Here is a 27,438-nt window from a genome sequence, read left to right as displayed (position 1 = left end):
TATTTGCTTTTGACCATAACCAAGTGTCAGGAAAGAAAAATAGTGTGATGTTGTCTCCAGACAGCTACTAAATAGTAGCACGATAAGAAGGAACCCTCCTCGGCCCTGCCTATAGCAGGAGGGGTTGGAACTAGATGATCTTTGAGTTCCCTTCCAATCCGAGCAATTCTATGGTTCCTCTGTGTAGAGGAGGCTGTCTTGTCAAAGGTGGAGAAAAATATTCCCTTCTTAGCATTATATGTTGATAAGGATCAAATGGTTTTAATCGTCAATAATATCTTCATTAATTCACCAAGCAGAATGAAGAATTTCTGCTAGCCGCACATGGGGACTTGTGCAGCATTGTATTGTTAATATATTGGATATTGAGCTTGTAGCTGGGGCAGTAAACCTGTGCGTTTGTTTCACATAGTGTTATGTATAAGCTATTTGAGCTTGTACTTTCATCAAATACCTTGGGAAACTTAACTGGTTCAGACTGACAAAAAATATGTAAGCTTATGTGTAGTGTCTATTTGTTTCCATTTCTTTGCTTTTTAGCCTGTATTTTTCAATAGATCTTAAATTTTCTGTACTTTGTCCCTCTGGAATTCATTAACTCTAGTTCTAAAGTATAAAGGGGACAATTTAGATGTAGCATTGTTTGTGTTACTCATTTTGATCTGAGATGTCCAATCAACACCTGCAGACTCTATGTATTAGTTTACTCTGCATGCTGTCTAGGAAGTGTAGTCTAATGATGTTTTTGATAGAGTAAACATTTGCAAACAAGGGTTCTATTGTATATATTTTCAGTGTTGTATGAACAAAGCAAATGAATCACCTTGACACCTATTTTCTTTTGAATTAGCATGTTCTGAATTTTATTTAATTCCATTTCACTTTTTATTTAGACAATTGCTGCTCGGAATGTTAGAGCTATATATATGTTTATAGGTTACGTGGATTATTTTTCCTGGTATTTCTGCTTTGAAGTATGTTTATCAAAAAAATTTCATCTTAACATTTAGTGGTGTCATTGTCCCTATAAATGTAAGCAATGATATATGTGTCTTGTACATAGCAAAGATTATAAGTGCTCAACAAGAGTGTTACAAATTTTGTAACAAAAATATTACCAAAAAAAAGTAACCGTTTTGTTAGATGAAACCTTTTCAAACTTCTTTCATTACTTGAAGACATAACATTGTCTTTACAGATCTTTTGAAGTTAGGGTTTTTTTAGATGGTTAAAAAAAATGTTCCAATATTTGAAGAGATCAACTAAAAGAGATGGCTGGGCATAGAACTTCAGGGCAAACCCCAAGAGGGTTTTGATCCACGGTCCCTTAACGTGCTGTACATTTGTGTTTTCATTCATAGCAGTGCCTTCAAATACTTGCCAAGTTTAAAAAATATATATCTTTGTTTTATTTCACACTAAAGGTCTCATTCAGAGAAGCACTGTAAAACAGTACATCCCCTTTATGTTGCTCTTCTTGGGAGTCAAGGAATAGTATGGCCTAATGAGGTACTGCATTGGTTATCAATGGGATTTTGTGATGGACTTCAATAGCTTTACATCAGAAGCAAACTTAAAAGACTTATAAGGAAAAAAAAATAAATGAAGAGTTAGTGCCCCATGACACCATTTTTTTCTCAAGAGAAAGTTCAATAATAATACAAAATAAAAAATACAGATTAATGGAAGTAAGTTCTTGATGAGATGCTGTGTTTGTTCTGATTCATTTACGATTACTGAATAAATTAAATATATAGGTATTTTTCTAATTCTTCAGAGCTAACAAGTATTTTTAACAAATTTCAAAATAATTTATTCTAAATAGCATGTAAGTGACAATCTTCAAAAGAGCTAAGGAAAACAGTAACATTTATAAAAGACAATGGTATTCATAATGTTTTACACCTCTTGAAATGTGAATGTGCTATATTGTGAGATATATATATATATCATCAAAAGTGATTACCTGAAATATATATTCCCCATAACATTTTTTTAAATGTCATGTTGTCATTTGTGCCTGTTTGTCACAGAATCTTCTGATTTAAATGCAGTGCGTCTAGTACTGTAGTAGGAATATATTTTTTCTGCTTTTGATAAGTCTTTAATTCTGTGTATCCTTAGGTGACATATCAATTTAAGACTGAGCTTAGTCCAATAGTTCAAATTCAACTATTATCCTTCCTTTTAAAATTAGCAAATAATCATGTACAGGAAGAAGTATTGAGTACGAAGAAACCATCAATAAAGTTCCTCTTTCTTATGAACAAAATAGGACTTAGTCACTCATAGCTGTTAGACCTAATATTTTGTGAAGGCTTACATTGTTAAACATATATTGAGGCAGTCTGGTTTACAATGAAATGCCTGAAACAATGTAATGTATAATGAGATTTGTTAATGTATAATTTTTCACCATGTTGCTGTCGCCTCTCGCCTGGAACTTTTAAAGTCTGTCTTTTGAATTATTGTGCTAAAAAAAAAAAAATGTAATGGCACTCCATTTTGTAATTTTTTCATCTTTCTCCACTGAATAATGTGCAAATAAAGGAAATAGGACAATATAACATATAATATAACCTTATAATATAATAAGGTTACTCAGATATTTTGTGGGCTATAAGATAGAGCTTGTTTACGGAAGAAACCAGAAACGGGAATTGAAAACTTTTCATTGGGTTATATTCTGTTTTAGAGGTCATGAAAAATTGGAATTTGGGAGTATGTCATTTGAGCCACATCTTGTGTTAAACTGTGTTCAAATGAGCCATTGTGTATCTGCAGATAGAGTTGTAATAAAGCTACAGAGGGGCTCAGTAAAAAATGTTCTTACGTTCTGTTAGGATACCAGCAGGACTGTCATTGCAGTTTAGCTATAGGAAAAATTGAGGTATAGCATAAACACATGAAAAACTTCCAGTAACTGAGAGGAGATCAAAGCTCTGTCTTGCACAATATTGTTTTTGATCTGTTATGAATATCTAGGGAATAATACAAAAACAGGGCAAATATATATTGATAGCTCCCAGCCGAATTCCACATAGTGAATCCTCTTCCAAATCCACTGCCATCTGCTTTACATGTATAGGTCTAGTTCATTCACGGCTTAATTACTTGTGTGAGAAGGTATAACTCCTTTGTTGTTTTGAACCTCTTATAACCTCGTTTAATTTAATAGCCTCTAATCTCTGTATTAGAAGTGATAGTGAATTAATTGTTGCCAAGTGACTTTTTCCATACCCCATATGAATTTCTAGATGTCTGTCAAGCAGATTCCAGCCTTAGATTTTCCAGGCTGACGAGTTCTAGCAAACCAATCTGCCTGCTGCATTTTGATTGCAGGGGATATATGGCATCTGAATTGCAAATAGCATATGGTAGTAGTTGAGGCCATAAAGATGAACTTCAAAATGTTCAGCAGTCCAGCAGATCAGACATTCTGATCTGGATCAGTGCCATCTCAAAATATTTCTGCTTTACTGGATTCACATCTAATGACAATTTAAAGGAAATTACTCAAAATTACGATTTCTCATGAAAGATTTGGTTTCAGAAACTATATTCTGCTGGGGAAAAACATTGGAAAAAGTTGCCAACAGGTTGTAGATATGAAGAAAAAGTAGACTACAGAGACATTTCCCTTTCTTTGCTGTAGCATCACTACAGTCCAAATGCCCAAGTAGTGCAGTATTTGACATAAAGAACTATGACAAGATCATTTAAACTCTGTTCTGAATTTTGACTAAGCAGTCTTGGAAAAAAGAATTAATGGAATTAAACATTCTTTTAAACATGAAAATACATGCAAAAATATGAGTTGGATGTGAAATGTGTTTTGTAATTACCTTTAAAAAAAATCAAAAAGTACTTTAAAAAAGACAACCTCTAACCTACTTATAAAGAAGGCATTTTTGTATTTTGTGTTTTAATATGCTGGCCTTGAAACTTGGTACCATCTCATGAGAATGCACGTAGTATCATACTTTATCACTTTTTGAAATGTACCGCTTCCTTGTCTCTTGTAAAGCTTTCCAGAACAAAGAATTACATTTCCACTGCATAATAATTGTTTTAAATCTAGTGATGTATTTAATGATTATGTGATTCACTGTTAGAAATATACTTCTTTTACAGTTTAAAAGATTATGTGATAATATTTAGGGATGCATATCAGAAATTGCATTCAGAGTAAATGACAATTAAAATAATAACTTACAATTTATATATATTTAAATCTTATGAAAAAGTCATTAGAGCTGTTCCATCATAATTTTCTGCCCTTATTTGTCTTAGTGAGTGAGCAAGCAAGTTTAAAAGTATGTTTCAGAATACACTGTGATTGCATTTCAGTGCAACAGTACCTTTCAGAGGAAACTGTTCCTGAGATAATATGGAATAGGTTATGTTGCAAATCTCACCGCTGTCTCTCTGACTACCAGTACTCATGAGTAGGCTAGAGAGGCTAGACAATCCAGAGAAAACGGTTGCAGAGGTGAAGATTTTATATGAAACGGAATGTGTTGCACTTGAAATACATATCTGCTTTTTTTTTGCCCTTAAAGGATATGTACCATATGATACATACATAGACTACTTTTGAATTAGTATCTGTTAATTTTGATAATCTCATAATAGAAAATGATGAAATTAATTTGCATGGATCACATCCTTAAATTAAGTTCCCATTTATAGGTGAAGATTGCCTGGTGTATTTTTTAAGTCTGAGTTCATCAGCAAGAGGGAAAGAATCCAAGTTCCACATGTGCTAACAAGAACAAATGATTCTGTACTTGGCTAAGAGAACTCATGGCTAATCTCAGTCACTGAACAACTGGTGAGTTCCATTCCTTGAATGCCCTGTGCGGCCATTACAAGGGATTGCCTATGCATCTGTTGCACATTAAAGGTGTGTGATCAAGTATCACATTTAGAAAATAAGACCTGAGAAATAGCTTGAAAATTCTCATCTTCTGAAAATACTGTAAAATGTTTTCTCAGACAAGAACTAATGATTAAGCTGTATGTGTAGCTGGCTGAAGAATTTATAGTGATGAGTTTTGATGTTATCATTAACATCCACAGAATATTTAAGTGGTTCTTAATTCTCTTGCATGCAGTAATGATTCAAAATAACTTGTTAAAGTATTTGTGGAAATAATTGTGATTTTTATCTCATTTACATTTGGCTCTGAAATACTGAGCTTTCATTCTGGACTGGATTGTCCTGATTCAACATACGTAAATAGGTTTTCACCCTTCATTGAATATCAGAAGGCCATACAATATAACCAAGCTTCTACTTGTATATTAATTACTCTGTTAAAATGGGAAATCAATTTTCATGGCTACCGTGTGAAATAAAAAAATAAAAGCTTGATCAAGCTCATTGAAATCTACCGCTGATCCCACTTAGAGTTGTGTGTGTAAGTAGCAGTTGAACAGAGTGTTTCAAAAATACATGATTTTATGTTGAGATAAAATTCCTTTTAATTATCCCTCAATGTTGTGTTCTGAATAGGTATTGATACTGTCTTTTAGCTGTCTGTAATTCAGGACACACAATCAAAACCAGCACAGGCTACTTTAAAATACTATTTATAGTCAGTTTAATAATGAGATGTTAGTCTTCAAGTGGTTGTTGGTCAAAAGAAAAATGGATGTTAAAAATCACTTCTGTGACTCATTTTTGTGGTTCGAAACTTGTAATTTGACAGTACTTTGTATCAGTTGAAATGGCCTCTTCCACTGGATATGCTGTGCTGAATAAGAAGGTTTAATTGAGAGGTAGCAGTTCGTCCTTTGCACTTTTATGAGAGGGAATAAATTAGCCCAGCTTAATGCAACCATTACATTTATCATCTTTTTAACAGCAACACAGAGTGTTAAAAGTAGAAGGATTACTTGTCGATAATAGTCACCAGCTGCTGAATGACTGAGTGCAGTTTCTAATGTTAAGATTTAGCTAGCTGGCTAAATCTAAGGGTAGATTTAGAATTTGCTTTTACAGAAAAAACAGAACCATTATATCCTGGCAAGAATGTTTGAAATGGCCAAGGCAGTTTAGTAGCTTGAATTGCACTTAATTTCAGTATGACTAAGCTCTTCTGAAACTCTTGGTTTTGGTGTGGAGACCAAGACATGCTGTACATGGAACACCATGCAGAGCCTTAGTGCTAACAAGGAGCTGCTCCTGGAGCTGGAGCAGTACAGCTGCAGCAACAGGGTGCAGCTTTGATGCAGGTGAGCTACCTTCTCTAAAGGCATCACTAATTAGCCTGCGTACAGTGCCAAGCTAAAATGATGAAAAATAAAACTGGTGACATGGCATGCTCTCTGCCATGTAGATATACCAGTGCTCACAGAACTGACTTTGCAGTGCCTGAACACAGCACTCTACTATATCATGTACATATGCCCCGAGTAACTCAGTGAATAAGGATCAAAATTAATATTATGTATTCTACAGAGCTTTTTATAGGTACAGTTTTCAGAAATGCTTACTTTTGGTTCGTTCAGTTAAGGGCCACAACAAAATGCTCTCCAGAAAGGAGAAAAAAACTGAGCACATTTTGTGGTAGCTTTATACAGGTAGTGGAAGTACGTCAAATATTTCTTATAGTAGTAAATAGAATCATAAATGATCATAGAATCATAAATGATCACAGAGTAAGTGTTGTGCAATATAGACATATGATTAATGAAGCTGTGAAATTCTTGAATGAAAAGAACAATATAAGAATTAATTAGGGATAAGTACTATTTCTCTAGTTACTAAAATGTCTTTGTGTCTTCTAATTTCACAGAATTTTTCTGTTTTGGGGCTGAAATTTCTCTTATGCTTAAATTTCATGCATCTAATAAGTAGATGAGTGCTTATTATTTATACCACTATAGGACTGTTCTAACATTTAGAGTAAATACTGGTGGTATGGTCACTCAAGTACCTCATGAGAAACATTTAATTGTTAGTAAAGCAGTATCAGAAGGCTAATGACAATTAGAAAGCAAGAAAGCTGCTACATAATGTAATACTTGAAGTACTTCTGAAGCAATGGTGTTGGATGTTTCTAGTCAGAAATCATTCATACTTGTTCTTCCAGGCTTCTGAGCTACACATATCAAATTATTTTTTCAAATATGACAAAAAAATACTAAAAAAAATTATAAATATTTCATACTATCTACAGTAGCCCAGAGATGAGAACAGAAATGTATTTGCATTTGTTCTTTTATATGGGGCCTCTGTGGTTTTTCAGAAAGTGCCAGGGAATGTGACAGAAGAATGATTCTACGTGTACGATTCCAAATAGTCATTTGGAATACTACATAAAATGACCTGTTCTCTGAAAATGGCTCGATTGGATATTTCAGATGTACTTTTAATTATGATTTCTTTTATAGCCTACATGTAATTACTCCCACAGAGATGGCACTAAGTAAACACTCTTTCCCTTTCAAACTGGTCCATGTTTTCCCAGCTGGAGATTAATACGTATTAGGACATTTCACTGATTATTTTGTCATTGGAAAAACATCTGTTTATCTAAACTAGTATCACCAGCATATTGATTCCTTAGCTTGCAGCATTTGTAGTCCCATGCAGCTGTGGAACATGAGAAATTACAACACTAAACCTTCAGTGAGAACCCTCTATCTTCAGGTTTCTATTTTTAGAAGTAACAATCTGAAATGTTTGTAAGATTAGGCAAGGCATAACAATATATATAAAAAGTTAATTTTAAATGGTTTATGATTAGACTCAACAATTAAAATTAACACTGACATTTGACTATGAACATTATTGGAAGATTTAATTCTTTTGTGAATGTAAAATCAGCAGCCCTGTTTAAAAAAAAAAAAATAGTGAGCTACAAGGGATGTAGCAGACTGGGGACTCTGGAATTCTACCTCACATTTTATTAACACGCTCAAAGAGGAAATACTGAAGCTCAGATAATCCTTTTTAAAATCAGTCATTGCTTCCTGAGTATAACTGTGCCTATTTCGTGGCTGTTGCATGGTCACCAGGTTAGGGCAATGTTCTGACTTTACCTAGGCTTGCCTTCATAGGGAAATGACTCTCAGCAGTTATCACTACACTAGTCTCATACTACCGAACTAACATTGTAAAACTTCTGTCTTCCTGGAGCAGGAGTCAAACCGATTAGAGAAAAACAAACAAAAAACTAATTTGTCTCTAATTGCTCTTGAAATGGAAGTTCATGAAAGGTTTATAATTTCTGTAATTTCCATAGAAGCAAGTAAGCATACCTGATGGTCCTGAAGTCCTTTTCTCTGTTTCAAAGTCAAACCGCAATTATTATATGGAGTTATGTATTTTGTCCATGAGTTTATCATACTTTCCTGTAAAGTGAGTGGAAGTTTTAGACAGAATTTTGGTTTCATTACTACATTTCAAGTCAAATCGGTTTCGTGATGTTCTTTAGAACTGCTTTCTCTTTCCTGCTAAGCAGTGTGAACCTACGAGTGTTTGACAAGATTGTGATATGGAAGCGGAACATTAAGATGGAAGATAGCAAATTTACCCGTTATATTATTTTAAAGTAAACACAACACAGAATTAAAACACATTCTTAATTTCTATAAAAGTTCACGGTCCTGCTTGCATAGAATGCTGTGAATGCAGATGTGACTTCAGCTCAGTAGGTAAAATGTTGCCTTTTGTCTTCAGTAGGCTTTCAGGCACAACTGGGAGTACTACTAAACTAACAAATAGACATGTTGTTATATTCCTTATCTTTTATTGTATTAATAAAAAACAGTCAAGCACATACTCTTTTTGGCCAGTATTACTTTGAAGTGAAACAGCGGGCCAGTAGGCATTGTCACTCATACATTCCAGTATCTTGGAATAGATAAAGGCCATGTCTAGACTGAAAATTATTTTCAAAGAATGGAACATGAAAAACCAAGATGCACACCAAAGGCATGTATGACAGGAAGATCAGCTGAGGTTCTGAAGCTAGTCCTCACATTCGCTGCTACCTGTACAATGCATGTTGAGTCCAGAAGGCTCTGTAGAACAACCACTCTGTATCTCACAGGTCCCAGAAACCTTTCCAGTCCTCACAAGCAGAGTTCTGACTAAAGGACAGTATAATCTTCATTTTCTAAACTATCACATACAGCACAATGTGGAGTTATGACAAGCATGTTATAGTTATGAAGTGTCAGTATATACTTACTGCCATAAACTTGAGCATGTACATACCTAAAACAAAATGACAAGCTGAAATGAGAACAAAATGAATGCCAAAATAATACCAATGAGCATATCTACAGTATGTGAACGTGAGCTAGTTATGGAAATGTTATCCAAACATGTAATAATTACTGAAAATAAGAGCAAGTCACATGATATGAAAAACAGTTTAGTATTGTCTCCTTGAATCTTTTTTTCGTTCTCTAGAGATGACATGGTAGAACTGAAAAATACCCAGGAATAAAACACCTCAGTTGGTATGCTGCAAGTCACTTCAGTTGTGAGAGAATTCTTCATTAGTATATGAATTTAGCAAAAGAATGGTTACGTGAAACTGCAAGTGCACTGTCATTGCATCACAAAATTGTGCTAATCTATTTAATGTGTTTTAGATAAAAACAATATTCGTATGTGATAGCAAAAGCTGGCCGGACAAACTGTATTTATCATGTGCCATGCTCAATTTCAACGTGTGACCTTAACTAGTTAGTCCCTACTGCAGCTAGTCTAACATTTGTAATGTCTAGGAAGCTTATTAACAGTAAGCTCTCTTCTGTCATCCCAAGCCCCTAAACAGTATCATGTAATTACAGATTGTTAATGACCAGGTACAAAGACATTGTTCTGCTTTACATATACTTACCAGGAATGGCTTAAAATTGAAGTTAAAAAAAAAAAAAAAAAGTGCACTAAATGATCTGAGAACTTTATTAAGATGTTGGTTTGATGTTAAAGGAAATATACTCTGAGATGAAAGAAATAAATGTTAAGAACCGTAGTTGCACAGGAGATATTATCAATATATATCCTGTGTATCTAGTAAATTAGTTCAAAATATTTAGTATAGTAAATTCCCATCCTTTAAACCCAAGAAGCATATAAATGTCATTGATGCATTCTACAGCAACTTTAAGATTTTCTAAACATAGGTATTTTTTCTTTGTTTATTCTCTTGGATTAATATGGTTTATGAGGATGCTTCTAAACCCCCTGCATTTGCTTAAATCCATGAACCTCAGATTTTAAGAAATGAGAATAGTTACAGTATAGTAACTCCAGCTAATATTTGAAAATAATGATTTGGAGAAACCGAGATTCAGCTTCTGTAAAACTGGAAATTACACTGACCTCCTTTAAAATAAAAGGACATCACTAAAAGCAGTGTATGATCTATCATTTTTAGTTATTCAAAATAAGCATGTTGCATAATTTTAAACCCAAATTAAAAAATACTATTTACAATTCTAGCACAATTGTTTATGCCATTTTTTTTTTTCAAATACAGATATTACTAGTGCAATGCAACATGCGATTATTTTAAGAAGTGTTTCATTTTCTCTAAGTTGCCTCCAGGCTTAATTCTGTCTGCAAATATATTTCAGAATCAATATTTTTGTCGTGGTCCTATTTACATGAAGACATAACACACCATTCTAACAGTGTGCCTTAATCAACAAAATGAGGTTCTTTCCTGGTATGAAGTGTTTGCTTGTCATAACCATGTCAGGTTCCTGTTCTGTTCTTTAGCAGAGTTTGACAGATATACTCTGTGCTATCAGTGGTTTACTCCAAACAGTATTAAGGGGAGGATGCAAATGCAGTTTGTTTCAAAGAACTTGTAAGTTGACTGGAAAAATAGCAGAATACATCTGGGGAAAAAATGCCACTGTTTAAGAACAGCATTGGTTGTTAACATATTTTAAAGAGAAAAACAAAAATATGTATTTGATAGATCTCTATATTCCTTCTCCATAAGTTGTCTTCCCATTTGCTATGTTGTGAATGAGAATGAAGAGCAGCGTAAAGACTCTGTGTGTGAGAACCTTCTGTAATTGATTTTTACCATTTTAAGAACTTTGGTTATCAAACAGGTGCACTTCAAACAGGTAAGATGCCTGCCTGAGTTCACTGGACTTTGTACAGACAAACCCTTGAAAATAGAGGGTAGGTGGGATGGCGTGGGTCCCTTCTCACCCCACAGGCAAGCACTTAGCTACAGTACAGCTGTTCCGTGCTCTTTGTTTTTCTTCACCTGTTTTGAAGGTTATATGCCCCATCAGATCTACAACATCTTAAATAGAGTAAACAACCACAGCATCAAACATTATTAAGAACGGAAAACAGCTTGTTAGTAAAGTGGGTTTCCTTCTCTTGCAAATGACAAATGAAGCAGAGACTTACCTGTCAGGCTTCTCTGCTTTCATATCCAAACAGCACCGTTCACATCACCGAAGTGATACAGAGTGCTTTTGCTTGAGCAGAAATGTTAGTTGTTGTCGAAGCTCTTTAAGGGTCTGACAGCTGTTAGTTTTCAGGAAGAGCACAGAATGAGACTTGATACATGGATTTTAGCAAAATCTGGAGCAGGGAAACTTAATAGGAGGAACTAGGGACCACATGGCCCCTACTCAGGTGTTAGGGAAGGGATATTCATGGAAGAATAGCAACCCAGTGAAAGCAGCCAGTACATCAGGATATGGGAATGAGTCCTGTTGGCATAGGTTTATATTTTTCTGCCAAGTGTTAGCAATTCCTTTCTTTGCTTATGCGGAGAGAAGGGATCAGGTTTGCTGGAGTCTCTCATATGTACCTGCTTATGATGCTGTACTAGCTTAATAGGTCCTCTAAAAAGATCATCAGAAAGATTTCATTCAGTTTTAGTTCATGGTATTAGTAACTGCAATATCGATATAAGGACAATTACTAGAAAAGAAGTAGTTTTTTTCCTTTCCTGCTCTGAACTTAGTTCTAGAACCTTGGGCCTAATAGCTGGATTTAGCATAATTATTATTAGCATAATAGCATTCAAATTGAACCAGACGTGTCTATTTTACTGATTATTTATTTTTCTCATAACCATCTGTTAATATCTCAGCCAAAATATATGGTAAGTGAAATTTTCAAGCACCTGAGATAATTTTTAATATTCAGTATTTCTAGGGAGGGGGCCGTATTGCCTAGAGCCATGGGGGTGGGGGGGCCAAAAGCAGCATGAAATAGTTCTTGGAACTTTTTTTGAGCTATTTTTTGATAACTACCTCACATGAAACACTAAAGTCGGTACTAATGTGAGAGACTGAACCTGTTAATGAGGTTAAGCATCCACTTAATATTTTTAATTCTGTCTATACAGCTTGTCACATAGCAAACCTCACTAAAGAGTTCCTCCCTCTGTGCCTCATTGGTTCTGTTTTCTCTCTACAGTAAATCTAATATGTAAGTTATTTTTTGTTGTAATTACAGAATATATGATCTAAGAGCACAGTGGAAAGCACATGAATAAGTATTAATCTATGCAATCAAGGCACATGAATATTAAAGAGGAGCATTCCAGTCTGTAAAAATCTAAAATTCTGATATATTCTGACTGTGTACAGTATAGCAAAGAGAAATCCAGGCTCTTCTGGAAAGGATGAAGAACTGCTGAAATACTCTGCATTGCCTTGCTCTTGTACTTCGGTTTGAGCATGTAATCTGGGTTTACATTCACTTACTCCCTCTTCTGCCATCTTCTGAAATAGCAGTACTTTATGTCAAATTATCAAGGTAACACCTGTCAACAGTTTTATCTACAGTACTCTGAACTACTGGATCAAAACTGTATCTTTGAGGCTTCTGCTATAAATATATATATATATTTTTTTTTGACCTGAGTTATATACTAGTTTCATGTTGTATAATAGGTAGATGTTTATAAGCAGAGAATGTTTTTTAAAGGAATTGTTCTATGAAATTATTCATGTTAACCTCTTATGTGACAGTGGTATGAAAAGAGATTATTTCTTTTCTCCATGTACTAAGGAAAGTGTCTGAGATCCTCAAGATATGTATGAGTGTATGACATGCACATGACTGTGTAACGTGACTGTCACGATATTAACATATAAACTGGATAATTTTGAATAATACAGATAATTTTCAGTTATTGCAGCTTTTAAAATAATAATCTGAGCATGGAGGGGAGAAGAGAATTACTAAGAATTTATTCTGATGTAAATGTGTTCCCAAACATGAAAAAAAAATGACTTCAGTTACTGATGCTTAGGAAAAAGAAATCAATAAGGGAAGTCAGACATAACAAATGAGAATTTCAGGCCCAGTGACAGTAGAGAGAAACCTGGGTGCTTTATATCTCCACACTTTTCAATCAAGTAATATGTGTATGGCAGTGGAATAAACTGAAGACACTCTGGCAGCCACGTAGACTTTGATCAGTTTTGTTCATAGATGTGGATCATATTTCACTAGCCTCTTTTGTCTAAGCTACTGATCTTCCCTAAACTTTACAGTGAGTGCTCAGTGAACTTAAAGAAACCTTTACTCGTTCTGCAAACAGATACTAAATACTCATGCTGAGCCACAGTATTTTTTTCTTAAAACATCAGATGCAGTCTCTTTGTTATCGTGCTTTTTGTCTAGTGTCCCTCACATTCTAAAGAGAACAAATTATTTTTATAATCTCTTTGGCTATCTCTACAGTCTATTTATAATCACAGTACTTTCATTAATTCAGTTTTGTAGTAAAAATTAGCTTGAAGATACTCATTTGTGTATGTTTGCTTTATGTTTTTTGTTGATTTTTTTCTGATTTATGTTTTTGTTCTGTTGTAAATTATGCCTATGCTTTTTGTTGCTTTCATGGCAATTGAGATAGTTACACAATTAGAACTGATAGTTATGCTTTCATAAATCCCCTTTAGCATGTCTAAAGGGAAGGCCAGGTTGTTCACTTTTTTCTCCCGGTAGTGATACTGGGATGAAAAAAGGCAGAGTGGGGACTGCCTTAATTTTTGGCTGTTTGTAGGAGCAGTCTGCACCTTGGTAGACAGCTCACCGGTAGGAGCATGTGACGTAGCCTTTGGTCGTGCTGCGCAGCGTGTGCCAAGGTGGTTTCTAGCTGGATCTGAGATATGATCGTTACTGGTTGCATATTTTGTCCAGTTCAGAGCATAATGGGTAGGCTCTGTGCGGTCTATGAAAGTACTATGTGCGTGCAGCTGTATGTTGCATATTCTAGGTGTGGTGTGAAGTCACATGTGAATCTGAGCATCTAAAGCCTGCCGAGATAATGCTAGACAACTGCAGAAAATAAAGACCAAACTTGGTGTACAAACTTGGAGCGCTGTTGGTGCACTCTGTACTGCCTTTTCAGTGTGGTCCTGGAATGGGCTATTCCCTATGCTGTATCAGATTTTCCTCAAAAACAACAACAAACAGAGAGAGAGAGAGAGAGAGACCCTAGGAAATAAATTACTTAAATAGTGTGGATGAAAAATTTACTGTTTCAGAGCTATTGTTGGGTAGCATAGATAAAACCACCATTTGCTCCTACTAGATCTCCAGTGGTATTGCCTCTCGCTGTGGAGCTTCCTGGGTCCTGTTTGCACCTTTCTGCCAGTCAGAACAATTCTTGACCCCACAGAATATGTGTGGCGCTGACCCATCTGCCTCCTACTTCCCCCCCGCCCATGCCTCCAGGGGTGAAAAAGCAGGTGTGCTGTCTCACCTCTCCCAGAGGCACCCTAACTAGGAGAAGTAGAGTGCTGCTCAGAAGTCATGGAAATGGTGCTGCTTTGCTATGCGGTCCTTTCTGGGTTTAATGCTAAAATAATTGTAGTTTTCCTTAAAAGATCTCAATCTTCAGTCTCTCTAGGGAAAATCCCTAAAAATAATACATCTCCAGTGGTCATTTATAGCCAGAAATACCACTTTAAAACACAGTATGGAAATATAAAACAAACACAAACAAAAAAGAACAGGTGAAATGAACCTTTTATTCTTTCTGCAGAGAGGGATGCTAAGTCACCCTAAAAGAGATATTGAGTAGCATTGGGTTTAGATTTTAAACTCTGTAGGCAGTGACTTTAGAGATGACCTTCTGAAACAGTCTTGTCTTGTACTACCTTTTAGTTAATGTTGTGCAGTAATTCCTGGTATCCAAATCCAGAGAGGTGTTTTTCCATTCCTTTTTTTATTAATTTGAAATTTCATTCTAGCAGTACTTACTGTTTTCTAGACAACCTCAAAAATACCTAGTAGAAGTAATCATTGCAATGTTTCACAGCAATAATGATCACAGAAAATTAGTGTTTTATGCATTATCAGATTCATAAACTTGCAAGGTTGTGAATATTTACAGTGGTTTGGATGAATGAAGGAGTCTTGCCAAGAAAATACAAATTCTTCAATAAATACATTCTTTAATTTTTTAGGGGATATATAAATAATGATTTTAAGAAACCATGAATACTTTTTTCTTTGTTCATATTTTAATAGTATACTCCTCTTTGCTGTTTCAGTAATTAAGTTTTATGACATTCCAGAAAGCATAAATCCTGCTGAGATGTTTAAGTTTGGAGCAACCTCTTGATGTACAAACAAAATAAATAAATAAAAGACACTTACCCAGAATCTTAACAAGCTGTTTTGCTTCTACCTTTGAAACACAATTGAATGGTAAAGCAATATGGTCTCCTCAAACTGTTCTAGCCTCGTTGTTAACTAGAACCTCCTTTTGAAATTCATTGCCTTCAATTATATTTTTTAAAGAATTTTAATTATGTGCCTGAAAAGAATAAAGATGCTCCAGGCTCCATTTGTTTATCGTGGAAGGCCTAAAAAAATGAGGACAGAGCTTCCCAGCTCATGCAGGGGTTGCAGAGAGAGAGAGATGACTTTTAATTCGACAAGTTCAGAGAGATTTCTTAGTTTGACGCGCACAGCAGGGGGTCTTTGAGCGCCTGGCAATACTTCAGCATTCTGAGCTTTGAAAGTCTTTCCCTGCAGCAGAAATTGTATCAAAAGCCAATGATAATATTCCCTGCAAGGTAAAGGACCCTATTGAAGATTTCTAGAGCTGTTTATTTATTCATCACAGTTTTTTCTTTTAGGACGTATCAGGTGTATAGGTAATAATTCACACAGATGCTAGAAAAATATAATAAATAAATAAATAAATAGGAATCCCTCATTAATCTTTCACCTTTCCCTTAAGTTTTCCTTAGGCCACGTGCACCGATAAAATTCCCTGTCATTTCCCGCCACATACTCTGCATACAATCTTCACTTCAAATCTCAGCTTTTCCCTGTTTTTAACAGAATTGTCATTTCTGTCTGCCTTCTACCACCAGCTGAGTATATAAGATGTTTACGGCCATTTCCTTCCACTAAACCCTCAAAGTGATTGATTAATTTTACAGAAGGATATTCAATTTCTTAGGGGTCTTTTTAAATCTTGTTTTTAAAGTAGATTTGTGATAACTGTTTCAAAGCCAAGATTAAAGCCTTATTTATATTCCAGAGATCAGAGTTTTAATGTTTTGGCATTACTTTTATTTGAAAAGTCTACACATATGTTTTTCTTTCTGGTTTTGTTTCTGCAGCAGAGCTGGGACTGTGAGACTACGACAACCTTTCCCTTGTGTAATGTCAATGTCGGCTATCACTTTGGCAGAATCAGCCAGCTCAGTGAAGACACAAAAACCCTGCTTCCCTCCTGTTTTTTCATCTGCTGGTGGCATTCAAAGTGACCTTCCCTTATAAATATTGGTGAGTGACCACATGGGGAAAGCAGTTGCTTGGTGCAAAGAAACTTGTTTCAAAAAGCTGTGTTGACCTAAGTGTTTTCCATTTTTTCGAAGTATGAGGAAAAAAAAAAAAAGGCATATGTAGGTGGTTTGGTGGTGTTTTTTTTTTCTTTTTTCTGTTTAATAATAACGTAAGGTATTTAACAACTTGTATTTCTCTAGACATATGAGCATTTGTAGGATGCTAGCATGTGTTACCTACTAAAACGGTAGAAAAGATTTCTTAACAGTACCGTTTCTAAGAGAGAGATACTTCCTGACAGCAAAATAAAAATCTCTCATCTCTTCCTGTTGCTTTTTGTTGGCTAAATTGTCTGGAATGGTATAAATTTATCATAATGCCCCAAATCTGGCAAGATGAGACTTTCCCAAGTGGAGGAATTAAGGAAGATTGCCAGAGGCTGCTTTCTGGAACCCTTCTGGTTTGGGAAGCATGCCTAGAGTGAAATCACAGCACTGCAGAAATTCTGATACCCACAGGGCAGTCCAGGAAAGCTGTGGTAACTGGAATAGTTCCGTAAGGCTATCTAAATTACATAGTTTAGTACTCAGAAAGTTCTCAGGTCATTTGAGGCTGTCTCAGTTGATTTATCCTGCTCAAGACATCCAGTATGCCTAAAGAGGTTTTCAGTGTTGCAAACAGATGTGTAGATAGTGAAAGAGCCACACATGGGTAAGGAATATTTACAGTACTGTAATACAAAACACAACAAGGTATATACTCAGATACAAAAAATACTTTACCTGGCTTGGAACAGTTTGGAAGCTGTAAATACACACAGGATCTAAGGCAGGAATTTTCTGAAGGATTACACATATTTAATCTACAGACATTGCCATAAAGGAGTCATTTAGCCAACTGCCATTCAGTATTATCTACATTATTGCAATTATCTCCTATTCAGACTACAGCCAGACAACTGTGATGTATCATTTATGACTATATGATAAGTAATGTTTGATTTTTTTTATTTTTTTTCTTAACCACATGTGTACTTGAAGTATGTCAATTAAAAAGATCTGAGAAACTTCAAAAGAAGTATTAATAGGAAAGTTATCATGGCATCAGCCTAACAAAATAATGCCTTTTCATCAAAGGAACATTTCCAGCAAAAGGAAAGGCTGGTATATGTAGTGTATGTATATCTTGTGTAACGAATGAGGAGTAGTAGCATGGTAAGTTCCTCAGCTATGCATTAGGATTGTCACTGTTTTCATTGGCTTTTAGTTGTCAGGGACAGTATGGAGAAGAGAAGAAAGAGGGCAAAAAATCATCAGAATTGCATAAATGGCTGTGCTTTATCAACGTGCTTCTTCCCTTCCTTCCCTTCTCTCCCTTTGTTACATATTTTGGGGTTAGCATTTGAGTACACAGATAAATCAGTGTCATGTTAAGGTTAAAGATTTAAGTCTTCGTCTGGGTCAGAGATCGTTGCAGTAATGATTTCAGAAAATGAAGGAATAAATAAATATTGTAATTGAATAAATACATTTTTTACAGCTCTTTATCTAGTAATATTGTGCTAATTATAACCACATTCTACAACTTCTAGTTCAATGATGTATGGTGGTAAGTTTGCACATCATTTAAAACACGAGGGGAGGGGAGATTTTCAGAGCATACAACTTCTGAGAAAAGACTTCTTTAATTGTACTTCTATTCTAAAGTTGTCTGTCAGATTACTGTTAGTGTTGCATGGTTTTACAGTAGCTGAAAGGAATAGCCTGCACTTTGATCATAGTGTGATATTTAGCACGTGTAGCTGCTTTCCTTAAAAAGGAATAAAACAGACCTATATACAGACCAACAGTTAAAGGCTCAGCATTTCTTGTTTTCCATGCAAGATTCCAAGTATAAGCATACAGATCACAACTCATTATTTTAAATTATAATGACATTTTTGGAAGTCTTATGAGAACAACTGGTATACTAATAATAGGTAACTAGATGATCATAAGTTCTGTTAGGACCACAGCAACTGCTTCATCCATCCTAAGGGAGTGAAGCAGCTTTGTAGAGGCTAGGATGTTACATTCCTGGTAGATCAGAAAACGGTGGCTTTTTTACTTTTGGCTGCATCCGGCATTAGAAAGAAGTGCCAGAACTTGCCAATAAATTCTGGTACCATGTTTTCCTGTTTTAATTTCTCTTTGAAACAACCATGCATTCAAGTGTGATCTGCCAGATGGTTCTATATTCAGTAGCGTGATGCTTCCCTTGCCTTTTCCACATACTTGGTATTTTGTTCAAGTTTGACATTTTAGAAAGAGTAAGGGGGCTTTCTTCAAGGAAATTGAGAGGGGTAAAGAGTGAGAAATAACTTTATTAAATATTACATAATTGTTTATAATTCTTACTATAATAAGAGTAATAATTTCATACTATAATTTATGTTAAGAAGGTGGGATTCTTGGCTTTACCCTATTGTGTCGTAATGGGATTAATCCACATCTGGTTATTTAACTTTAAAAAAAAATAAAATAAAAAAAAAAGTAACTGTTTATTCAGGAGGTTGGTGAAAAATCCAGTGTAAGCTCTAACACTGAAAGCTTAAAAGGCAAGTTTACCCCTTTGAAGCCTGTAGCTCTGAACTACAAATGAAGGCTTAATGAGGACACTTCCTTGCAGCCTGGTTCAGATATCGATTGATTGTGCACACTGCATTAACTTCCAGAAGTATAAACTACCATTAGTCTTAAATAGTGTTATTTTCACGTAAGTAAAGGGGAGAACAACACTGTTATAAAAGAACATATGTTTCTCTTTTTATCTGTAGGGGTTTTCTTCATTTTTATTTCATTTTCTTGTGCCTTTCTAACCTTGTAGAAATTTGATTGAAATGGAATCATAACACTCTTGTTTTTTAAATAAAGTCACGCAAACTGCCAACCTGCAGAAACATGATGCTTCAGGAGCTAGAACTAATAAAGCCAGATTTCCTGGGGAAATTTTGTTTTCTTTGTACTGTAAGGTCACCAATTTCAACTGCAACCCCAATTTCCCTATTCGTCTTGTCTCCTATTGCCCTCTTTGGCTGAGAGACAAAAGAGCTGTGCTTCATGTGCAGCTCCAAGAATGCTGAGCAGGCCAGCCTGCTCCTGTCAGAGTGCCTGAATTCTGCCTAAACTCGGCTCCCTCGGGTTGTTAATTTGGATCTCCATCCCTGAAACTTGTAGGGTCCTAATTATCTTTAAGACTTCCCTTTACTGATTTAGTTAACATTTGACAATCACCCAGCTGAAAAATTACTGAGTACGGGTAGAGATAGAACATACATACAGACTGGGATTTCAGACTTGGATGAGACTGAAATGTGCAGGCATTAAAAAAGATCTAACAGGTAGCTGGGTTGCATGTGCTCCCATTGGGAGTAAGAGACAACACGATAAAGAATTTTTCCACTAATGTTTCTCTTAGTTAAAAAGCAAATTTTGATGAACTGTACTTATGACTCTTAACTCCTTATTTGAACTTTTGTTTGTTCAAATAGCAGATAAATCAACACCTCCCTTTCCCCCTCCTACCTTTTTAAGATTTTTAACTTAGAAAATGTATGGGAGTGAATTACTGATGGTGGCTTGAGATTTTACAGTGATTGTTTAGCTAAATCATCCAAACTGCTCATGAATAAGTCTAAGTAATGAATAAGAATATGGAATACCAGTCAGTGATTGTTACATAAAATATTCAGAGCTCAAATTCATAAATTCTGAGTTATCAAAATATTGATATAAAAATCACAAAATTGCTATTAAATTCTTGAATAACACATACCAGCAATTTGTCAGGTAAATGTGACATTAAAATTACTTCTAGCACATTGCAAACAAAAATGGGGGGAAAATGAGATTTACATGTGGAAATCGTGAAAGAAATTTTTTCATCTTCAAGCGTTTTGATAGGATTATTTGTTGGATACAAGAAAAATTTTACCATGAGAATGATTGTACTACTTCCTATGTAAAGCAGTGGGACAAACTAGGCCCAGGTGTGGAAAGTGGTTGTGCAGAGGCAGTAAATGAGAGGGCTCTGAGGAGGTGCCAAAAACATTTTGAGTGACAACATTTAGAAACCACTGGCTGATCATGTGGCACCACTTTCAAGTAGGTGAGGAACTATCTTGTCTCCTATTCAAACATCCAGGTCAAAGTCATTATGCATATTCTTGTTACTAACATGTTACTAACATATTCTTGTTCTTTAACAACTGTTGCTATACTAGCATATTCTTATTCGTTGTTATTCTTATTCTTTGGTACTTTTCTACAGTTATGCAGCTAAGTTGAAATAAAGTATTTTATTGTTTTTCAAATACCTTATTGCAAGAGAAGAAAGGAAAGGTTATTTCTGAAAATGATTTTGTTTTCTGCTTTTTATTTTTTCTTTTTTCAGTTTCTGCTTTTGCTTTTATGCACATAAACTGAATTTTTAGATTTTATGGTGACTGTACAAAGGGACTTCTGTATGAGTATCACAGAGTGGCATTGTTTCAATTGCTTTCAAACATCTGCTGTTTGGAGTTGCACCCAATTCTGTGTTTTGGGTTGTGAACCAAGTGGTGCATTTGAACATAAGATATATTGAGTCCGGAGTCAGGCCTACTAGTCAGTAGAAAATGTGGGGAAAAGAGAGATTCTGTAAGTGTTACGTTCTTGGGCTACAAGGAGGCATCTTTGTCAGAGTAGGAGTTGGAGCTAAATAGAAGCAGAGTAACTGCGAGAATGGTCATGAAGGTAAGGGTGCCCATATTCACATCTAAGTTTAAGCTGCAGCTCACAGACTGCTCGAAATGTTCAGTTTCCAGCCTTGCTGTGTCAGTCTGTCTGTCTCTGACTGTATGCGTAGGCTTTTCCATAATGAGGATTCCGGGGAAGCTTCTGAATGAGCTCCATCTAGACACACAATCTAGACATCAGTTGCACAGAAGTCTCCTTCTCTATTCCTCAATAGCACTGAGAAACCTTATAAAATGCAAGGAAATGGAAGGGGCAGAAGAAACACAATTGTGGTCTTGTAGTCTGTGTAGTCTCTGCAGAGAAGAGAGGGATCCCATTCCCAGCCTTAAGGGCTACTCCAGCACTGTTTACTGAATATTCATTGAAAAATCATGTTTCAGCTTAAGATCTTGTTTTCTTACAAACATACAATATTTGACTTGACAAAAGTTACTGAAAATATACATGAAATAGAATTTACTTGGTTTTGTATCTTACTGTTACAAACCTGTCAAATCATATATGCTTTCCAAAATTACCTTTTTAAGAGTTTCAGCTGGTAGAATATATATATATATATATACATACATACATATATATATATATATCCTTTATACTTTATATATCCTTTATACATTATACTTTGTTACACTTGAATCCAGTGACAGCATTTCTTTTTCAGTGCTCATTCTGTCAGGTGTACAGCTTTTCTGTTTATGCTTTTCTATGGTTGCTTTGCAAAGGCATGATTAAAAGGTGTTCCAGAATCTTGGTTATTAAAGACTTAAAGAAACAACATGCATTTAATCAAAGAGCACTGGCAATAGTCGGTTTTGCTTTGAAGTAACTCTTGTGATTCCTTGGCTGAAATGATGTTATCTTGATGTTGAATGTAAAACCTTCCATAGTCAAGTAAACCTTACTGAAACAGAGCAAATATACAAACAAATGGAACACAATAATTGTCTGAAAAGGAGGAATTTAGGGGCAAGTGTATTTTCTCATTACCAGTTTGCTGCTTTTATTCCTGGCAACTTCTGATTGACAGAGTCACTGCGTTCCTGTTAAAACAAAACGAATAGAGCATCAGTCTTCACTTAACACTTTTGAATCGTCAGTGAGCTGTGACCAATTGACAGCAACCAGATACCGAACTGAAGGTTTGCCAGCCAGCAAGATGATAGAGGGGTACATTAATAAGTTTCTTGCACAACTAAATGTTCTAGCAGTCTAAAGCAGACATGAGAGTTGAAGATAGCTTAAAAGAATTATATTCTTCTTTTACTGTCCCACTTCATCCACTTTCAAAGTTCACACGGTATGTAGTTTTATCCATCTCTTGTGTCAGTTGAAGTGTTCCTTATCAGATTTTCCAACTCCAGCTCTAGGAATTGACTGTAGGAATGGTAGCTCTTGCAGCCATAATGGGCTAAATCATAAAGGTCTTTTTCCCTTGCATGTCCAAAGCAGTATATGCCAACAAAGTACTTCAGCGCTAACTTAAAGCATGAATTTAAGCGTTATCTGAAAATCTGATTTGTCTTCAAGTCGAATTCTCCATTATCCTGGTTTTGGATTTGGCTTATCTCAGCCTGAGTTTGTGTGTGTATGTTCTGACTTTGTGGGCCAGTATAAAAGGCAAATTCAGACAGACACAACAGGAGCCAAATTCAGGGCCAAGTGCATGATCTTTTAGGTGCTCCTCTGGCAGCATGGTAGCGTTTTTGGCACAAAGGTTAATTGAGTGAATTATGCTAATCCAGCAAATACACTGCTGAACTGGAGGATCATATATTCATACACTTTTTTTTTTTTTTTTTAAATAAAAGAAGACATTTCCCTTTCCAGTTCACATGTCAGTCAGAGAAAAATGCAAAAGGCATTTGTTCTAAAGGTACTTATTGCATCAGGGAAAAAAAATAAAGTTTTAGCTGGTGTGGCCTGACCTCCTAATCAGAAGTGTGTATGGCTATAAATATATTTTATGTCTTACTATATTCTGGTGTCAATGTTAGTAGTGATTTTTGTCACAATTTAATTTATATGCATACTAGCATGAAATTCTGAAGCTAAACATACTTAGCTTTCAATTGAGAAAAACAGGAATGGAAAAATAAAACAGATCTTCAGGGCTAAACTAGCTATCAGTCTGGTTTACAATTTTCATAAGTGCATATAGCCAATTTGAAAATTATTTTAGACATTGAAGAGTCTATGTTTTATTTGTTTTCAGTTTTTAAAATTCACCTCGTTGCTTGAGAACTTTCAAAAATAGCATGAAGTGATTTATTTATTTTTATTAAATCATATGATACTTTACTGAATGTTATATTTGTAGCAAATTGAGGTCCAAAGCCTGAAGCGATCTTAATTCCGGAAAGAGTTCCATTGCAGGTAAAATCATTTTCAAAATGTGGATGGTTATAAAGGGGAGGCCTTTGCTCCGTTGTGAAATGCCCTTACTGTGTTAGGGCAGAAGTGTACCAGGAGAATACTGAGGACAAACTAGCTTCAGGCATTGATAAATGCTAAGTTACCAGGAGCTGAACACTGGGAGAATTTATTTTCCCATCCAAGTGGTTCTTTGCTTCTAACAAGAAAGAAAGTGATTCAAATGAATGCACATCTCAAAAAAAAAAAAAAAAAAAAAAAAGACAACCAACCTGTCCTGGTTCCAGTTAGGACAGAGTTAATTTTCCCTCATAGTAGCTGGTAGGGTGCTATGTTTTGGATTAGGATGAGAAGAGCGCTGATAACATGCTGATGTTTTAATTGTTGCAGAGCAGTGTTTACACCAGGCCAAGGACTTTTCGGCTTCTCGCTCTGTCCTGCCAGCGAGCAGGCTGGGGGTGCAGCAGGAGCTGGGAGGGGACAGACCCAGGACAGCTGACCCAAACTGGCCAAAGGGGTATTCCATACCATCTGATGTCATGCTAAACAATATATAGGGGTGGCTGGCCGGGGTGGGGGGCCGGCTGCTCGGGGATAGGCTGGGCATCGGTCAGCGGGTGGGGAGCAATTGCATTGTGCATCACTTGTTTTCTTACACATAATTATTATTAATACTATTATCATTATCACTATTATTATTATTATTGTTACTATTATATTCCTGTCTTAATAAACTGTCTTTATCTCAACTCACCGGCTTCACTTTCCCGTTTCTCTCCCCCATCCCAGAGAGGGAGGGGGGAGGGTGAGCGAACGGCTGTGTGGTGTTTAGCTGCCAGCTGGGTTAAACCACAACACAACCCCAACCCAAAAAAAAAACAACCACTATTCTTCCTTTGAAAGACTCCTTAAGTGTTTTATTTAACTGACTGGTTCTTACAAGCGCTTTTAAAAAGGAAATTAACTGTTAATATCCTGGGAGGTATTTGTGTTAAAGGTCATATTAAACAAAAGGCAAATCTAGACTATCTGAGGAGTCTGGAGAAGATGTTTAATGCAAATTTTCTTGAAAAAAAAGATGTGTGTCACTGCAGGTCATCTCTGAATATTCTTGTTGGGCTTTCTCTGTTGGATATGCAATCTCAGCTAAATGTTTTGAAGAGGAGGAATCAAATAAATTGCCCTATTTTGGGTTTTTCTCATCTGTATACAGTTGTGCAGGTCTAGTAGACCTGAAAATTGCCCAGAGACAAACTTTTAAAAAATAGAGTGCTTTTGAGGCAGAAAATTGCTTTTCTGCAGCATGGTCTAAGGGACAGGATGTGACAGGAGGACAAGGAATTGTCACTATGTAGCAATATTGTAAAGCATATATTACATAACAAAAAGGATCATTTGTCTCTTTTTTCTTTCATTTTAAACTAAAAAAGATTTAATTGAAACAGCTGAAGGTGTGCCGTAGACTGAGAAATAGGCACTATAAATTACAATTAAAACTGAAAGTTCCTACTTTAACCCCCCTGTAATAGCTTTAAGTTGTAGAGCGCATCTAAAACGTATGCCTGTCCACCACGTCAGAAGCCTTATTCTCCAAAGGGGAAGTAAGAAAAAGCAAAAAAGCTCATTGTACTTGCATGTCAAATATTAACGTGATTCTTGTAGTATAATAAGAAAAGAAAGTGGTTTGTGCTTTTGATTAGCCTCTTGATGTTTGAGAATGTTTTTCTATGGCTTAATTTGCCTTTTTATGGCAGTTTGTACATATAAAACAAAATGAGGAGAGGAGTGGAGGGGGAAAGAAATGTGCCATTTATATAGTAAGGATATGAGGCCTCCTTTGGGCCCATTACACATTAATGGGTCAGCTGAGATTTATTAGGATATGTATATTAATCTTTATACACATTCACATACTATAATTGTTCCTTTGGCACTATAATGTGATTAGCTGTGAATTTGTGCAATATTAACAATAATATGGATTTCCATATTACTGAACAGTAATAACAAATGATTATTAAAAATGCATGTAAAGTATGGGATGTGAAAGCACTTCCTAACTCTCAGTAATCTGATTATGTTCTGTTGTTTTTAAATACCAAAATGGTTAAGTCTTTGCTCTAAAGTGAAATCTTACATGAGAAAAGCAGAAATTTTATGTTCCACAGAACCGAATGGATGATTCTAAAATTGAAAGAAAAATTACTGGCTCTTTCTCATGGAGACCTGACGTTGATTTTTGCATTATTATCATTTAAAAATATAGCACAAAATAGAATACAGAAGGTAAGAGTAATGTCCAGTAATAAAATTTTCCTAGTAGGATGCTCTCCTATATCAGAGTGGAGTTCAGTGTGGAAAGAGCTGTCTAGGATCTCTGCTACTTGCCAGCCAGCCAGATCAGTATCAATACCTATACACTTCAACACTGAGAGGAACTTCCCTCCTCTGTCTCAAATTTTTTAAAAATAGTTTTATCCATAGGGCAATCGATGTGTGATACACAGATTTGTGTACAAATATACACATATATATCCTTACGGTACAAATATAGTAAGGGAAAGCTGTTAATTTTATTAGTAAAGGTAATTATTTTTTGCTTTCTCACATGGTAAAAAATAGAGCAGCCACTTTGATTTCAGATAGAGTACAGCAGTAGTAGGTCTGTATGGCATGGATCTGTATGTACTCCTCTGTTACTCTGCTTCTGCTTTGTGATCAGAAATGACAGAAGTTCCTGAACTTGTCTTTGAGTGAGACAAACATCCAAACATCGAGACCTTTCTACCTCCTTTTGATGGGAGAAGTGCTTCTTCCCGGGGGGGGGGGGGGGGGGGGGGAGTTTTTCTCTCTAGTTGTTTCCATGAGGTAGGGACAACATAATGGTATTATTTTAGTGCAAGTTGGTTTACCCTCCCTTCATGATTCCGTAGTGAGAGGGTGTATTTTTAGACCCTTCTTTGCTGAACCATCAACTTTTAGGTTCACTTTCTGTATATTTGGGGGAACAGAAAGAAAGTAAAGGTAAGGGGGAAATGTGCTTCCCATTCACTTGTACCCTTCAGTTTTGTTTCTTATTGCAATGCTTAAAGTAGTTAGGTTTTCCAGTCCTACATCAGCCACTGAACTCTGTCCCTTCCCAGTCTTGCCACCAAGCATTTCCTCCATCTGGTCACTTCACCAAGTTATTGGGATTATGTGAAATCAATCTGGTAGTATATCTGAGTATTGTAGAGTTCTGAAGTAAATTAGTGCCGAGCAGTGAAACGGTCAGTGCGAAGACAGCAATTCAAACTTCTTTTTCCATGCATAACTTTCATTGTATCTTCCCTCAGAGAAGATACTGCACATAAGTTCCACTTAGCATATTTATAGGGTATGGTTCCCAGGATATGGTCTTTGAATTCTGGACTTCCTTAGGAGTGTTCTGAGGGAGTGTTACTTGTCAGAGACCGTTCTAGCAAAACTCCGGTAAACAATGAGAATGAGGAATATTTATTTCTTGTATATATGTGTGAATTA

General features: G+C 35.7%; 1 protein-coding gene across 5 annotated transcripts in view; it reads left to right on the top strand.

The window, feature by feature from the left end:
- LOC310899262 (teneurin-3-like) overlaps positions 1-27,438 on the top strand; it is a 1,088,357-nt gene that overhangs the window by 479,260 nt on the left and 581,659 nt on the right. For all 5 annotated transcript variants that reach the window (XR_014584113.1, XR_014584114.1, XM_083835486.1 and 2 more), the window contains exons 9-10: positions 4,693-4,834; positions 16,606-16,771. The gene's annotated coding sequence lies outside the window, so the exon portion shown is untranslated. The remainder of the gene's footprint in view (positions 1-4,692; positions 4,835-16,605; positions 16,772-27,438) is intronic.

The sequence above is a fragment of the Anser anser genome, assembly GCF_964211835.1.
Source record: "Anser anser genome assembly, chromosome: 4".
NCBI classification, from domain to species: domain Eukaryota; kingdom Metazoa; phylum Chordata; class Aves; order Anseriformes; family Anatidae; genus Anser; species Anser anser.
The sequence above is the reverse complement of the archived record's forward strand: the minus strand, read 5'-3'. Positions and strand labels throughout refer to the sequence as shown.